The 14,344-nt window shown below is 42.2% G+C and overlaps 1 long non-coding RNA gene across 1 annotated transcript; it reads right to left on the bottom strand.

Annotated features, from left to right (window-relative positions):
- Positions 1-691: 691 nt before the first annotated feature.
- LOC115186621 (uncharacterized) lies at positions 692-4,009 on the bottom strand. Its single transcript, XR_003875805.1, has 2 exons — positions 3,603-4,009; positions 692-890 (listed from the first exon to the last, which is right to left on the bottom strand). It is a non-coding gene; the product is annotated as an uncharacterized LOC115186621 (long non-coding RNA).
- Between the last annotated feature and the right edge of the window lie 10,335 nt (positions 4,010-14,344).

Here is a 14,344-nt window from a genome sequence, read left to right as displayed (position 1 = left end):
ACAGCAACACAAGGCCATGTCTCACACGTATTTGTATTCACTAACAGTAGGATATTTATTGTCTTTCAATCTGTTCTTTTCTAAACATATCTGAGAATTTAGACAGAAGGGCTAAAACGGGCATGATTGATCCGAGGAGGAAATTGTTGATCCATTCAGAAAGGTTTTTTGCATCAAGTGAGAGATGTTATATTATTTAAAGTAGACCAGGTTATAATGTATAATAACAGTTTGTTAGTGATATGCAGATCAAGGTCTATACATCGGCTATAGCCTACATATCATAGATGACCAGCCTAAACCTGTTCAGATCAACATAATGTTATAGTCCTACCAGTAGCAGGACAGAGAATGTACTGTATATAACCTACATATCATAGATGACCAGTCTAAACCTGTTCAGATCAACATAATGTTATAGTCCTACCAGTAGCAGAACAGAGAATGTACTGTATATAACGTACATATCATAGATGACCAGTCTAAACCTGTTCAGATCAACATAATGTTATAGTCCTACCAGTAGCAGGACAGAGAATGTACTGTATATAACCTACATATCATAGATGACCAGTCTAAACCTGTTCAGATCAGTTCACAGAGACCATCAGGTTTGTCGGCATGATAAGTGATCATAGCCTTATAATAGTTTGTAGGTAGTCTAGACCAACAGTATGAGAGTCTGCCCGTCTTTCCTACATACCAACACATTTATTCAATGTTACCGAGAAATATGTGCCACAGTTTCAACAGCCATTTTTGTAACTGCGTAGACAATGCACTTACTTTCACGTTCATATGAGGAAATCACAAAACTTCTGACAGTCACTGGTGCAGCCCCTGTTTTCTTGCAGATGAAGTAGCTTTCACAGGCAACTCATTCAACCAGCCTAAACAACAGTAAATACAAGATGTCAAATGGTCAAAAGTGAATCTCAATAGAGCCATATACATTAGAGAGGGGTATATTGCTGCAGATGTTGGATCTTAATTTGAGCCAGTTTGCTACACCAGGAAAATAATCCTGCAGAAACAGGACATTTGAATTATTGTGTGGATTATAATTAATGAACAGTTTTAAAATGGAAAAGTGGAATTTATTATCTTCAGAAACCTTTTCTAAAGTTTTAATAACACTCAAATACACTACAAGTTTAGTTTTACTGCAACAGGGTGATCAAATTAAGATCCTACATCTGTACAGAGTTTATGTCTTTATCTGAAAAGGGCAGTTTGAGTTATTAGCAATAACATTGCAACTGTCAGCTGATGTAAACCTCTGTGATTGGATGTTATAGACCCCCATACATATCTCCATGTACAATTATGTGTACAGATGTAGGATCTTATTTTGATCACCCCCCACTGCAGAAGAACATTCCAGCAATGCAGGAAATGTAAAACTTGTAGTGTATTTGAGGTTTAAAAAGGCTTCTGAAGTTTGTAATTTCCACTTAGAAATTTCAGACTTGAGTTTTCCTTACGAAAAATGTAGTAACCCCTACAAAAATTGACCACGTCCAGTCAGCTCCATTTTGTCTGATTAAACTGACACCAACCTGTCTCAGTAGTAGTAGACTGTTAGGAGGGTTTTACTGTCATTCACTATACTAACATTACACCAACCTGTCTCAGTAGTAGTAGACTGTTAGGAGTGTTTTACTGTCATTCACTATACTAACATTACACCAACCTGTCTCAGTAGTAGTAGACTGTTAGGAGGGTTTTACTGTCATTCACTATACTAACATTACACCAACCTGTCTCAGTAGTAGTAGACTGTTAGGAGGGTTTTACTGTCATTCACTATACTAACATTACACCAACCTGTCTCAGTAGTAGTAGACTGTTAGGAGTGTTTTACTGTCATTCACTATACTAACATTACATTTAATTTCTCTACACACTTTACAATAATCCCTGGCAGGATTCTCACCTTGAAACTTAATTTGCGATTTTTTCTGTTCTGTTCTGTATATTCTGATGGGTGAGGCCTGAGCTGGAATGTGAAGCTAACTGAAGCTGTCTAGCTTTAGAAAACCAGTATATCAAGCCTGTATCATAGTTTACCCCTCAGGCTACGTTCAGGTTTCAGCAAGAGGCAGGTATCAACATGCCGAGTCGTAGGCTACAACCTGGGTTGTATTCATAAGTTTACTCCACAGCCAACAGTTTTAAGATGTTAAATAAAACATAAACCGTTTACTCTAAACGCTGTACAATGTGACCTAAACGGTTTCTGTTGCCAAACGTTTTGCTACGGTGGGCACTAATGAATACACACAACCTGTTTTGAGGAAGTGTAAGTTGTTGTTAGTCTCTCGAACAATATTTATTAGTCTCTCTTTCACACAACATACCTTCCTGAGTGAAAAGAGTTAACTGTAGATTATAAAGAGAACATGTTTGTTTGTTGCTTGTTGTGTTTTAAGTCTGTTTTCAGAAGACAAGTGTATAGACCTATGATACAGTACACTCTTAGAATAAAGGGTTCCAAACGGGTCCTCCGGCCGTCCCCATAGGAGAACGCTTTTGGGTTCCAGGTAGAACCCTTCTGGCTTCCATGTAGAACCCTCGGTGGAAAGGGTTCTTCACGGAACCCAAAAGTGTTCTACCTAGTACCAAAAAAAGGGTTCTACAAAGGGTTCTTCGATGGGGACAGCCAAAGAACCCTTTTAGATTGTAGATAGTGTAGGAGCGATCACCCTGGGGCACACAGATGGGCACAGAACGAATTCACCCCACGCATCTAATTTATATCAAAAACATTTTAAGGAGAGTAGGACTATTATAACACTGTCCACCAAAAATATCATCAACTATATGAATACACATAACAATATCATCAACTATATTAATACACATAACAATATCATCAACTATATGAATACACATAACAATATCACCAACTATATGAATACACATAACAATATCATCAACTATATGAATACACATAACAATATCACCAACTATATTAATACACATAACAATATCATCAACTATATGAATACACATAACAATATAATTAACTATATGAATACACATAACAATACCATCAACTATATTAATACACACAACAATATCACCAACTATATGAATACACACAACAATATCATCAACTATATTAATACACATAACAATACCATCAACTATATTAATACACATAACAATATCATCAACTATATGAATACACATAACAATATCACCAACTATATGAATACACATAACAATATAATTAACTATATTAATACACACAACAATATCATCAACTATATGAATACACATAACAATATAATTAACTATATGAATACACATAACAATACCATCAACTATATTAATACACACAACAATATCATCAACTATATGAATACACATAACAATATCATCAACTATATGAATACACATAACAATATAATTAACTATATTAGTACACATAACAATATCATAAACTATATGAATACACATAACAATATCATCAACTATATGAATACACACAACAATATCACCAACTATATTAATACACACAACAATATCATCAACTATATTAATACACACAACAATATCATCAACTATATTAATACACATAACAATCGTCGTCTTACCTTTTATCTCTCAATAGAAACAGAGTCTGAATGATCATTCGGTCGTCGAAAGTTACTTTCGTTTGCTCTGCTCATTTACATATCAGGTTCTACCTGTTCTCTCTCCGAGTCCCTCTCTCTTTACAGCTCTTACAATGTGCCTTGGCAAACATTCTACAACTGTCTGGAAGTCTATTGGAGGGATGGTGGTGTTTTATTTTGTTGAGACCTGGTGACTGAGACGGCCGTGGCATATTGTGAAACATCAGCAAGTTCAGCAGTCTTCATCACTGAAGCTCCTGCCAATCGTGCCCCAACAATCACCAATCGTTAAGCTCTTCCCGAGCAGGGTCACAGTCTCTCCTGGTTGCAGCTCCTCTCTCTCCCCAGGGGTAGCAGCTCCTCTCTCCCCAGGGGTAGCAGCTCCTCTCTCCCCAGGGGTAGCAGCTCCTCTCTCCCCAGGGGTAGCAGCTCCTCTCTCCCCAGGGGTAGCAGCTCCTCTCTCCCCAGGGTTAGCAGCTTCTCTCTCCCCAGGGGTAGCAGCTCCTCTCTCTCCAGGGGTAGCAGCTTCTCTCTCCCCAGGGGTAGCAGCTCCTCTCTCCCCAGGGGTAGCAGCTCCTCTCTCCCCAGGGGTAGCAGCTTCTCTCTCCCCAGGGGTAGCAGCTCCTCTCTCCCCAGGGGTAGCAGCTTCTCTCTCCCCAGGGGTAGCAGCTCCTCTCTCCCCAGGGTAGCAGCTCCTCTCTCCCCAGGGGTAGAAGCTACTCTCTCCCCAGGGTAGCAGCTCCTCTCTCCCCAGGGGAAGCAGCTACTCTCTCCCCAGGGGTAGCAGCTCCTCTCTCCCCTAGGATGTGAAGACATTGGTGGCTTAGCCCATAGCCAGTAGGGGGGTCCGGGACTGAATTTCAACAGCTAAAACCATGAATACATCTAAAGTGTTTTGCCAAAAACCACAACTTCAAACATAGACTATGACCTGTCTAATGAGCCAAACCGATAAAAGAATAACACAGTACCTAAACAAGCACTCTCTCTCTCTCTCTCCATCTCTCTATCTCGATAGCACGGACACACGCACCCACCAGTGCATTAATTATAATCCCTGTAGAAGCTTTAAGTGATAGAGTCTACTTTGCGGTCTCGCCTCCTCTACCTCTCTCCATCACTTTCTCTGTGTCGTCTGTTGCTGTCTCCGTGTCTTGTCTGGTGTCTCTCTCCATCATATCCTATTCTTCTGTTGCTGTCTCTGTGTCTTGTCTGGTGTCTCTCTCCTTCATATCCTACTCTTCTGTTGCTGTCTCTGTGTCTTGTCTGGTGTCTCTCTCCATCATATCCTATTCTTCTGTTGCTGTCTCTGTGTCTTGTCTGGTGTCTCTCTCCTTCATATCCTACTCTTCTGTTGCTGTCTCTGTGTCTTGTCTGGTGTCTCTCTCCATCATATCCTACTCTTCTGTTGCTGTCTCTGTGTCTTGTCTGGTATCTCTCTCCTTCACTGGAAAAATTGGTGAGGGTTAGGCCTACTACAATACAACATTCAAAACATGATAACACAACTACATAACACCATTAAATACAGTTGGTTACTAAATCAAATCAAATCAAATCAAATCAAATTTATTTATATAGCCCTTCGTACATCAGCTGAAATCTCAAAGTGCTGTACAGAAACCCAGCCTAAAACCCCAAACAGCAAGCAATGCATGTGAAAGAAGCACGGTGGCTGGGAAAAACTCCCTAGGAAAAACTCCTGAGAAAGGCCAAAAACCTAGGAAGAAACCTAGAGAGGAACCAGGCTATGAGGGGTGGCCAGTCCTCTTCTGGCTGTGCCGGGTGGATATTATAACAGAACATGGTCAAGATGTTAAAATGTTCGTAAATGACCAGCATGGTCAAATAATAATAATCATAGTAATTGTCGAGGGTGCAACAAGCACGTCCGGTGAACAGGTCAGGGTTCCGTAGCTGCAGGCAGAACAGTTGAAACTGGAGCAGCAGCATGGCCAGGTGGACTGGGGACAGCAAGGAGTCATCATGCCAGGTAGTCCTAGGGCTCAGGTCCTCCGAGAGAAAGAAAGAAAGAGAGAATTAGAGAGAGCATATTTACATTCACACAGGACACCGGATAAGACAAGAGAATACTCCAGATGTAACAGACTGACCCTAGCCCCCCGACACATAAACTACTGCAGCATAAATACTGGAGGCTGAGACAGGAGGGATCAGAAGACACTGTGGCCCCATCCGATGATACCCCCGGACAGGGCCAAACAGGCAGGATATAACCCCACCCACTTTGCCAAAGCACAGCCCCCACACCACTAGAGGGATATCTACAACCACCAACTTACCGTCCGAAGACAAGGCCGAGTATAGCCCACAAAGATGTCCGCCACGGCACAACCCAAGGGGGGGGCGCCAACCCAGACAGGAAGACCACGTCAGTGGTTCAACCTACTCAAGTGACGCACCCCTCCCATGGACGGCATGGAAGAACACCAGTAAGTCAGTGACTCAGCCCCTGTAAAAGGGTTAGAGGCAGAGAATCCCAGTGGGAAGAGGGGAACCGACAAGGCAGAGACAGCAAGGGCGGTTCGTTGCTCCAGCCTTTCCGTTCACCTTCACACTCCTGGGCCAGACTATACTTAATCATAGGACCTACTGAAGAGATAAGTCTTCAGTAAAGACTTAAAGGTTGAGACTGAGTCTGCGTCTCTCACATGGGTAGGCAGACCATTCCATAAAAATGGAGCTCTATAGGAGAAAGCCCTACCTCCAGCCGTTTGCTTAGAAATTCTAGGGACAATTAGGAGGCCTGCGTCTTGTGACCGTAGCGTACGTGTAGGTATGTACGGCAGGACCAAATCGGAAAGATAGGTAGGAGCAAGCCCATGTAATGCTTTGTAGGTTAGCAGTAAAACCTTGAAATCAGCCCTTGCCTTAACAGGAAGCCAGTGTAGGGAAGCTAGCACTGGAGTAATATGATCAAATTTTTTGGTTCTAGTCAGGATTCTAGCAGCCGTATTTAGCACTAACTGAAGTTTGTTTAGTGCTTTATCCGGGTAGCCGGAAAGTAGAGCATTGCAGTAGTCGAGCCTAGAAGTAACAAAAGCATGGATTAATTTTTCTGCGTCATTTTTGGACAGAAAGTTTCTGATTTTTGCAATGTTACGTAGATGGAAAAAAGCTGTCCTTGAAGCAGTCTTGATATGTTCTTCAAAAGAGAGATCAGGGTCCAGAGTAACGCCGAGGTCCTTCACAGTTTTATTTGAGACGACTGTACAACCATCCAGATTAATTGTCAGATTCAACAGAAGATCTCTTTGTTTCTTGGGACCTAGGACAAGCATCTCTGTTTTGTCCGAGTTTAAAAGTAGAAAATTTGCAGCCATCCACTTCCTTATGTCTGAAACACAGGCTTCTAGCGAGAGCAATTTTGGGGCTTCACCATGTTTCATTGAAATGTACAGCTGTGTGTCGTCCGCATAGCAGTGAAATTTAACATTATGTTTTCGAATGACATCCCCAAGAGGTAAAATATATAGTGAAAACAATAGTGGTCCTAGAACGGAACCTTGAGGAACACCGAAATTTACAATTGATTTGTCAGAGGACGAACCATTCACAGAGACAAACTGATATCTTTCCGACAGATAAGATCTAAACCAGGCCAGAACTTGTCCATGTAGACCAATTTGGGTTTCCAATCTCTCCAAAAGAATGTGGTGATCGATGGTATCAAAAGCGGCACTAAGATCTAGGAGCATGAGGACAGATGCAGAGCCTCGGTCTGACGTCATTAAAAGGTCATTTACCACCTTCACAAGTGCAGTCTCAGTGCTATGATGGGGTCTAAAACCAGACTGAAGCGTTTCGTATACATTGTTTGTCTTCAGGAAGGCAGTGAGTTGCTGCGCAACAACTTTTTCTAAAATTTTTGAGAGGAATGGAAGATTCGATATAGGCCGATAGTTTTTTATAATTTCTGGGTCAAGATTCGGCTTTTTCAAGAGAGGCTTTATTACTGCCACTTTTAGTGAGCTTGGTACACATCCGGTGGATAGAGAGCCGTTTATTATGTTCAACATAGGAGGGCCAAGCACAGGAAGCAGCTCTTTCAGTAGTTTAGTTGGAATAGGGTCCAGTATGCAGCTTGAGGGTTTGGAGGCCATGATTATTTTCATCATTGTGTCAAGAGATATAGTACTAAAACACTTTAGTATCTCCCTTGAGCCAAGGTCCTGGCAGAGTTGTGCAGACTCTGGACAATGAAGCCCTGGAGGAATACCCAGATTTAAAGAGGAGTCCGTAATTTGCTTTCTAATGATCATGATCTTTTCCTCAAAAAAGTTCATAAATTTATTACTGCTGAAGTGAAAGCCATCCTCCATTTGCGAATGCTGCTTTTTAGTTAGCTTTGCGACAGTGTCAAAAAGAAATTTCGGATTGTTCTTATTTTCCTCAATTAAGTTGGAAAAATAGGATGATCGTGCAGCAGTGAGGGCTCTTCGATACTGCACGGTACTGTCTTTCCAAGCTAGTCGGAAGACTTCCAGTTTAGTGTGGCGCCATTTCCGTTCCAATTTTCTGGAAGCTTGCTTCAGAGCTCGTGTATTTTCTGTATACCAGGGAGCTAGTTTCTTATGACAGATGTTTTTAATTTTTAGGGGTGCAACTGCATCTAGGGTATTGCGCAAGGTTGAATTGAGTTCCTCGGTTAGGTGGTTAACTGATTCTTGTCCTCTGACGTCCTTGGGTAGGCAGAGGGAGTCTGGAAGGGCATCAAGGAATCTTTGGGTTGTCTGAGAATTTATAGCACGACTTTTAATCTTCCTTGGTTGGGGTCTGAGCAGATTATTTGTCGCAATTGTAAACGCAATAAAATGGTGGTCCGATAATCCAGGATTATGAGGAAAAACATTAAGATCCACAACATTTATTCCATGGGACAAAACTAGGTCCAGAGTATGACTGTGGCAGTGAGTAGGTCCAGAGACATGTTGGACAAAACCCACTGAGTCGATGATGGCTCCGAAAGCCTTTTGGAGTGGGTCTGTGGACTTTTCCATGTGAATGTTAAAGTCACCAAAAATTAGAATATTATCTGCTATGACTACAAGATCCGATAGGAATTCAGGGAACTCAGTAAGGAACACTGCATATGGCCCAGGAGGCCTGTAAACAGTAGCTATAAAAAGTGATTGAGTAGGCTGCATAGATTTCATGACTAGAAGCTCAAAAGACGAAAACGTCATTGTTTTTTTTTTTTTTTTTTTTTTTGTAAATTGAAATTTGCTATCGTAAATGTTAGCAACACCTCCGCCTTTGCCGGATGCACGGGGGGTTTGGTCACTAGTGTAACCAGGGGGTGAGGCCTCATTTAACACAGTAAATTCATCAGGCTTAAGCCATGTTTCAGTCAGGCCAATCACATCAAGATTATGATCAGTGATTAGTTCATTGACTATAACTGCCTTGGAAGTGAGGGATCTAACATTAAGTAACCCAATTTTGAGATGTGAAGGATCACAATCTCTTTCAATAATGGCAGGAATGGAGGAGGTCTTTATACTAGTAAGATTACTGAAGCGAACACCGCCATTTTTAATTTTGCCCAACCAAGATCGAGGCACAGACACGGTCTCAATGGGGAAAGCTGAGCTGACTACGCTAACTGTGCTCGTGGCAGACTCCACTAAGCTGGCAGGCTGGCTAACAGCCTGTTGCCTGGCCTGCACCCTATTTCATTGTGGAGCTAGAGGAGTTAGAGCCCTGTCTATGTTCGTAGATAAGATGAGAGCACCCCTCCAGCTAGGATGGAGTCCGTCACTCCTCAGCAGGCCAGGCTTGGTCCTGTTTGTGGGTGAATCCCAGAAAGAGGGCCAGTTATCTACAAATTCTATCTTTTGGGAGGGGCAGAAAACAGTTTTCATCCAGCGATTGAGTTGTGAGACTCTGCTGTAGAGCTCATCACTCCCCCTAACTGGGAGGGGGCCAGAGACAATTACTCGATGCCGACACATCTTTCTAGCTGATTTACACGCTGAAGCTATATTGCGCTTGGTGACCTCTGACTGTTTCATCCTAACATCGTTGGTGCCGACGTGGATAACAATATCTCTATACTCTCTACACTCGCCAGTTTTAGCTTTAGCCAGCACCGTCTTTAGATTAGCCTTAACGTCGGTAGCCCTGCCCCCTGGTAAACAGTGTATGATCGCTGGATGATTAGTTTTAAGTCTAATACTGCGGGTAATGGAGTCGCCAATGACTAGGGTTTTCAATTTGTCAGAGCTAATGGTGGGAGCCGTCGGCGTCTCAGACCCCACAACGGGAGGAGCAGAGACCAGAGAAGTCTCGGCCTCCGACTCCGACTCGCTTAATGGGGAGAACCGGTTGAAAGTTTCTGTCGGCTGAATAAGCGACACCGGTTGAGCATTCCTACAGCGTTTCCCTCCAGAAGCCATGAGAAAGATGTCCGGCTGCGGGGACCGTGCGAGGGGGTTTATACTAACGTTACTATCTGTACTTGCTGGTGGCACAGACGCTGTTTCATCCTTTCCTACACTGAAATGACCCTTGCCTAACGATTGCGTCTGAAGCTGGGCTTGCAGCACAGCTATCCTTGCCGTAAGGCGATCGTTCTCCTGTATATTATGAGTACAACGACTGCAATTAGAAGGCATCATGTTAATGTTACTTAGCTTCGGCTGTTTGAAGTCCTGACGAACCATGTCCAGATAAAACCTCCGGGGTAGGAAAGTTGAATGAAAAAAAAAGTTGAGTGAGGGAAAAAGTAAAAATATACGGTAATGAAAAAGTAAAAACCGTCAGGTAGCAAAGTAAAAACGGCAACAAAAACGCACAACAGCGTAAACAAGTCTGCAAGTTGTGACCGGAAACAGGAAACCGGAAACAGGATACAATACAACATTCACAACATGACAACACAACTACATAACACCATTAAATACAGTTGGTTACTACAATACAACATTCACAACATGACAACACAACTACATAACACCATTAAATACAGTTGGTTACTACAATACAACATTCACAACATGACAACACAACTACATAACACCATTAAATACAGTTGGTTACTACAATACAACATTCACAACATGACAACACAACAACATAACACCATTAAATACAGTTGGTTACTACAATACAACATTCACAACATGACAACACAACTACATAACACCATTAAATACAGTTGGTTACTACAATACAACATTCACAACATGACAACACAACTACATAACACCATTAAATACAGTTGGTTACTACAATACAACATTCACAACATGACAACACAACTACATAACACCATTAAATACAGTTGAGGGTTACTACAATACAACATTCACAACATGACAACACAACTACATAACACCATTAAATACAGTTGGTTACTACAATACAACATTCACAACATGACAACACAACTACATAACACCATTAAAAATAGTTGGAATGTAGTTAGAACTCTCAAACTGTTTCCATCAAACAGAAGAACAACCAGAAATCTGGATCAACACATTTAGATTTCTAGATGCTGCTCTTTCCTGTTTCATTACCCAGACAGCTGTTAAAGGTCATACCAAGGCAGAGTGCAGTATCAGCATTTTAGGGGTCATAGGTCAGATCAGTGGTCATGGTTGATATGCATGGACTACAAAACAAACTTCAAAGCCATTTTTCTCAGATTCACTGTTTGTGTAGATGCTCTTTGTCTTTGTAGGGCAGTAGATCAGGTGGCTGTTTGTGTAGATGCTCCTTGTCTTTGTAGGACAGTAGTTCAGGTGGCTGTTTGTGTAGATGCTCCTTGTCTTTTCTAGGGCAGTAGTTCAGGTGGCTGTTTGTGTAGACTGCTCCTTGTCTTTGTAGGACAGTAGTTCAGGTGGCTGTTTGTGTAGACTGCTCCTTGTCTTTCTAGGACAGTAGTTCAGGTGGCTGTTTGTGTAGATGCTGTTTGTCTTTTCTAGGGCAGTAGTTCAGGTGGCTGTGTGTGTAGACTGCTCCTTGTCTTTGTAGGGCAGTAGTTCAGGTGGCTGTTTGTGTAGATGCTGTTTGTCTTTGTAGGACAGTAGTTCAGGTGGCTGTTTGTGTAGATGCTTTTTGTCTTTGTAGGACAGTAGTTCAGGTGGCTGTTTGTGTAGATGCTGTTTGTCTTTGTAGGACAGTAGTTCAGGTGGCTGTTTGTGTAGATGCTGTTTGTATTTGTAGGGCAGTAGTTCAGGTGGCTGTTTGTGTAGACTGCTCCTTGTCTTTGTAGGACAGTAGTTCAGGTGGCTGTTTGTGTAGACTGCTCCTTGTCTTTTCTAGGACAGTAGTTCAGGTGGCTGTTTGTGTAGATGATGTTTGTCTTTGTAGGGCAGTAGTTCAGGTGGCTGTTTGTGTAGATGCTGTTTGTCTTTGTAGGGCAGTAGTTCAGGTGGCTGTTTGTGTAGATGCTGTTTGTCTTTGTAGGACAGTAGTTCAGGTGGCTGTTTGTGTAGATGCTGTTTGTCTTTGTAGGGCAGTAGTTCAGGTGGCTGTTTGTGTAGATGCTCCTTGTCTTTGTAGGACAGTAGTTCAGGTGGCTGTTTGTGTAGATGCTGTTTGTCTTTGTAGGACAGTAGTTCAGGTGGCTGTTTGTGTAGATGCTGTTTGTCTTTGTAGGACAGTAGTTCAGGTGGCTGTTTGTGTAGATGCTGTTTGTCTTTGTAGGACAGTAGTTCAGGTGGCTGTTTGTGTAGATGCTGTTTGTCTTTCTAGGACAGTAGTTCAGGTGGCTGTTTGTGTAGATGCTGTTTGTCTTTGTAGGACAGTAGTTCAGGTGGCTGTTTGTGTAGACTGCTCCTTGTATTTGTAGGACAGTAGTTCAGGTGGCTGTTTGTGTAGACTGCTCCTTGTCTTTGTAGGGCAGTAGTTCAGGTGGCTGTTTGTGTAGACTGCTCCTTGTCTTTTCTAGGACAGTAGTTCAGGTGGCTGTTTGTGTAGATGCTGTTTGTCTTTGTAGGGCAGTAGTTCAGGTGGCTGTTTGTGTAGATGCTGTTTGTCTTTGTAGGACAGTAGTTCAGGTGGCTGTTTGTGTAGATGCTGTTTGTCTTTCTAGGGCAGTAGTTCAGGTGGCTGTTTGTGTAGATGCTGTTTGTCTTTGTAGGGCAATAGTTCAGGTGGCTGTTTGTGTAGATGCTCCTTGTCTTTGTAGGACAGTAGTTCAGGTGGCTGTTTGTGTAGATGCTCCTTGTCTTTGTAGGACAGTAGTTCAGGTGGCTGTTTGTGTAGATGCTGTTTGTCTTTGTAGGGCAGTAGTTCAGGTGGCTGTTTGTGTAGACTGCTCCTTGTCTTTTCTAGGGCAGTAGTTCAGGTGGCTGTTTGTGTAGACTGCTCCTTGTCTTTGTAGGACAGTAGTTCAGGTGGCTGTTTGTGTAGATGCTGTTTGTCTTTGTAGGGCAGTAGTTCAGGTGGCTGTTTGTGTAGATGCTGTTTGTCTTTGTAGGACAGTAGTTCAGGTGGCTGTTTGTGTAGATGCTGTTTGTCTTTGTAGGACAGTAGTTCAGGTGGCTGTTTGTGTAGACTGCTCCTTGTCTTTGTAGGACAGTAGTTCAGGTGGCTGTTTGTGTAGATGCTGTTTGTCTTTGTAGGACAGTAGTTCAGGTGGCTGTGTGTGTAGACTGCTCCTTGTCTTTGTAGGGCAGTAGTTCAGGTGGCTGTGTGTGTAGACGCTGTTTGTCTTTGTAGGACAGTAGTTCAGGTGGCTGTTTGTGTAGATGCTGTTTGTCTTTGTAGGACAGTAGTTCAGGTGGCTGTGTGTGTAGACTGCTCCTTGTCTTTGTAGGGCAGTAGTTCAGGTGGCTGTTTGTGTAGACTGCTCCTTGTCTTTTCTAGGGCAGTAGTTCAGGTGGCTGTGTGTGTAGATGCTGTTTGTCTTTGTAGGACAGTAGTTCAGGTGGCTGTGTGTGTAGACTGCTCCTTGTCTTTGTAGGGCAGTAGTTCAGGTGGCTGTTTGTGTAGACTGCTCCTTGTCTTTTCTAGGGCAGTAGTTCAGGTGGCTGTTTGTGTAGATGCTGTTTGTCTTTGTAGGACAGTAGTTCAGGTGGCTGTGTGTGTAGATGCTGTTTGTCTTTGTAGGACAGTAGTTCAGGTGGCTGTGTGTGTAGACTGCTCCTTGTCTTTGTAGGACAGTAGTTCAGGTGGCTGTTTGTGTAGACTGCTCATTGTCTTTTCTAGGGCAGTAGTTCAGGTGGCTGTCCTTGCTCTTAGTCTGCCTCCTATCTCTCCTATCATCATAGACAGTGTTGGAAAAAGTACCCAATGTCATACCTGAGTTAAAGTCTAAAAATATTTGGTTCTATATATACTTAAGTATGAAAAGTAAAATTAAAAGTATAAATCGTTTCAAATTCCTTCTATTAAGCAAAGCAGGTGTCACCATTATCTTGTTTTTAAAATGTATGGATAGGGGGCACATACCAAAACGAAGACGTAATTTACAAAAGATGCATTTGTGTTTCCTGACTCCGCCAGATCAGAGGCAGTAGAGATGACCATGTGTTGTCTTGATAAGTGAATTAGACCATTTTCCTGTCCTGTCTAAGCTTTCAAAATGTAACGAGTACTATTGGGTGTCAGGTAAAATGTATAGATTAAAAAGTACTTTATTTCCTTTGGGAATGTAGTGATGTAAAATTATCAAAAATATAAATTCAAAAGTAAAGTACAGATACCCCCCCAAAAAAGACTTATGTAGTACTTTATAGTATTTTTCT

The sequence above is a fragment of the Salmo trutta genome, unplaced genomic scaffold (genome assembly GCF_901001165.1).
Source record: "Salmo trutta unplaced genomic scaffold, fSalTru1.1, whole genome shotgun sequence".
Lineage (NCBI taxonomy): Eukaryota > Metazoa > Chordata > Actinopteri > Salmoniformes > Salmonidae > Salmo > Salmo trutta.
Note: the sequence above shows the minus strand (reverse complement) of the source record. Positions and strands in the feature narration are given on the sequence as shown.